The following is a 2,530-nucleotide window of genomic DNA, read 5'->3' as shown; positions in this document are numbered from 1 at the left end:
GCCAAGAGTTGGAACCAGCCCAAATGTCCATCATCAGATGAGTGGACAAGGAAACTGTGGTGCATCTACACAATGGAATACTACTCTGCTATAAAAATGAATGAAATACTACCATTCAGAACAATATGGATGGACTTAGAGAAAATTATGTTAAGTGAAATAAGTCTGGCACAGAAAGAGAAATACCACATGTTCTCACTTATTTGTGGGAGCTAAAAATAAATAAATAAATAGACAAACAAACAAATCAAGGGTGGTGGGGGGGGGAGAAGACAGAATAACCACAAAAATTCCTTGAACTATTTAAATCAAGTGAACAGATATGATGTGGGGGTGGTTGGGAGGGTTGGAGAGGAATGGATAAAGGGACATGAAAATCAACTACAATGTATATTGAAAAGTAAAAATTTTTTTAAAAGTGTTCTTGATTTTCTTCTCTCTTAAATGAATGAATGAGACTGGATTACAAAATTAGTAGTATGAAGTCTCACATGGTAGATCTGGAAGCTTGTTGCACCTGCCACAGTCCTTGCCCATCTGTCCACCTGCTGCTCTCATAGTGATTTATCTGATTTGCCAGTAAGAAGGAAAGTCATTGGCTGTGGGACACATCAGTGCCTGTTGTCACCTGAGACTGTAAACTGGTTGGGGTGGGGACTGTGTCTGTCAGGTATAGAGTTATGCTCATATATCAAGGACAGTGCTTGGCACATCAGCAGACCCTCATTGTTTCTAGTTGAATCAATCTTGAGAGGTAATAAATTCCTTATCAGAACCTATTAATACCTTGCTTGAATGCCCAGGTAAACTTAAGCATTTAGGAAAATGGAAAGGTTGATAAATATTTTAGCAAAAGTAGCTTAGGTCCTCCAAAACTACATGATACAATGAATTTCTTTTTTCTGCTTTAATAAACTCTGATTTTTGTTGTTGGTTTTTTACTTGTAACTGAAAAGTTTCAATCTAACCCTTTTTTTCTGTAGAAGGCAAAAAACTGTATGAGCCTTGTAGAATAGCTAAACTATACGTTTAGACCAATTTGGGCCAAATTTGAAAGCTCAGAGAGGTTAGAATTAGTGTTAAGTTCAAGTCACTGCACAGAGCCAGTCATCTTGGTGAAAAAGTAAAGAAAATAACTCTCATGGCTGATTTTTAAAGTAACTAATTTAACAGCTTCCATTTTTGGTAAAAAGTATTAGGGATATCACTGGCTCAGAAACAATATGATGAGACAGCATTAGAGGAGAAAGAAAATGTCACATTCAACTTAAGCAGAATGTTCAGAGATAAACCAGCAATCTTCCCCGTTGGTAAAACAAACAAGCAGAGCTGGTGAACTCGACCCAGGGAGCCCTGCCAAAATCAGATCGCCCATGGACATGACACTTTGCAGTCTCGTGTTCATTTCTATTTCATCTGGCTTTCCCTGTCTTTCCATCATCTTTAATCGAGCATAAAATTAAACTGGAAAGCAATATTTTCTGGTTTCTATTCTATCTTTTTCAATCTCATCAGTATCTAAAATTATACCTAAGCAAGCATTCGTGTCTAGAAGATAATGTGCTGAACTTTTCTAACCACAAGTAGGATTGTAACTTCTTAGGAATAATGTTTTAAGTGAACCAATGCTATTACTATTCTTTTTACAAAATATTATCCCTTGAGTAAAGCAAATAGTTTGAAAATGTTTGGAGCATTTTCAAAAAGGTTTCTGGTAACTTATGTAGAACTTGAAAATTACTTGCCCATGATACAAATTGGGCACAGAAGTGTTTTGTTTATCTACTAAGGTTTTTGTTTGTTTGTTTTAAAATTTGGTCCAAAATTTAAAACTTAGTAGATTTTACATAAAAATTTAAATTTCTGATCTTTCTTGAAAAAAATTCAGAAGGTCTGCAAACCCAGGACTCTTTCATCTCTCATTTGTTCCTCATAATCAACAAATATTTCCTGAGTGCATACTCTGTGCCAGGCACTCCATGGGTCAATCCATGGAACCTTCCAACATCCATCTCCTCTAAAGGGCAGCTAGAGGCTGTGTACATTCTCCTGTGTGCCACATTCCAAGCATCTTTACCTAGACCAAGCCTCAGTAGCCGATTATTATCACTCTGGCCCAGCTGATTTTCTCACATTGGAGAAGAAAATCCTTGTATCGACATGTAGTAGAGACAGGTAGCTGTCTAATAATTATATATGCTCTGCCTTTCACCAAGTAGTGTTGCCATTGGAAAGTGGCTTCCTAACCAGGTACTACATTTCATAGCCTTCTTTTTATTAAAGTGATATGACAAATTCTCACCAATGAAAAGTGAGCAGAAGCATTGGGTTTCATTCTCTCATTCTTGAGAGAGAGCTTTTAAGAAAAAAAAAGAGTCCCTTCTCTCTCGTTTTTCCCTTTTGAGGGCTGAGTTGGAATATTCTAGACCTTCAGAACCATGGGATAAAAGGAGTAAGGGTGGGTACTTGAGTTCCAACTGGAAGAAAGGCACCCCTGAGCACAAATATATGCAGTGGATTGTTACAATGG

This window comes from Galeopterus variegatus, unplaced genomic scaffold, assembly GCF_000696425.1.
Source record: "Galeopterus variegatus unplaced genomic scaffold, G_variegatus-3.0.2 Scaffold28, whole genome shotgun sequence".
Classification (NCBI taxonomy): Eukaryota; Metazoa; Chordata; class Mammalia; order Dermoptera; family Cynocephalidae; genus Galeopterus; species Galeopterus variegatus.
This window is presented reverse-complemented; position numbering follows the sequence as displayed.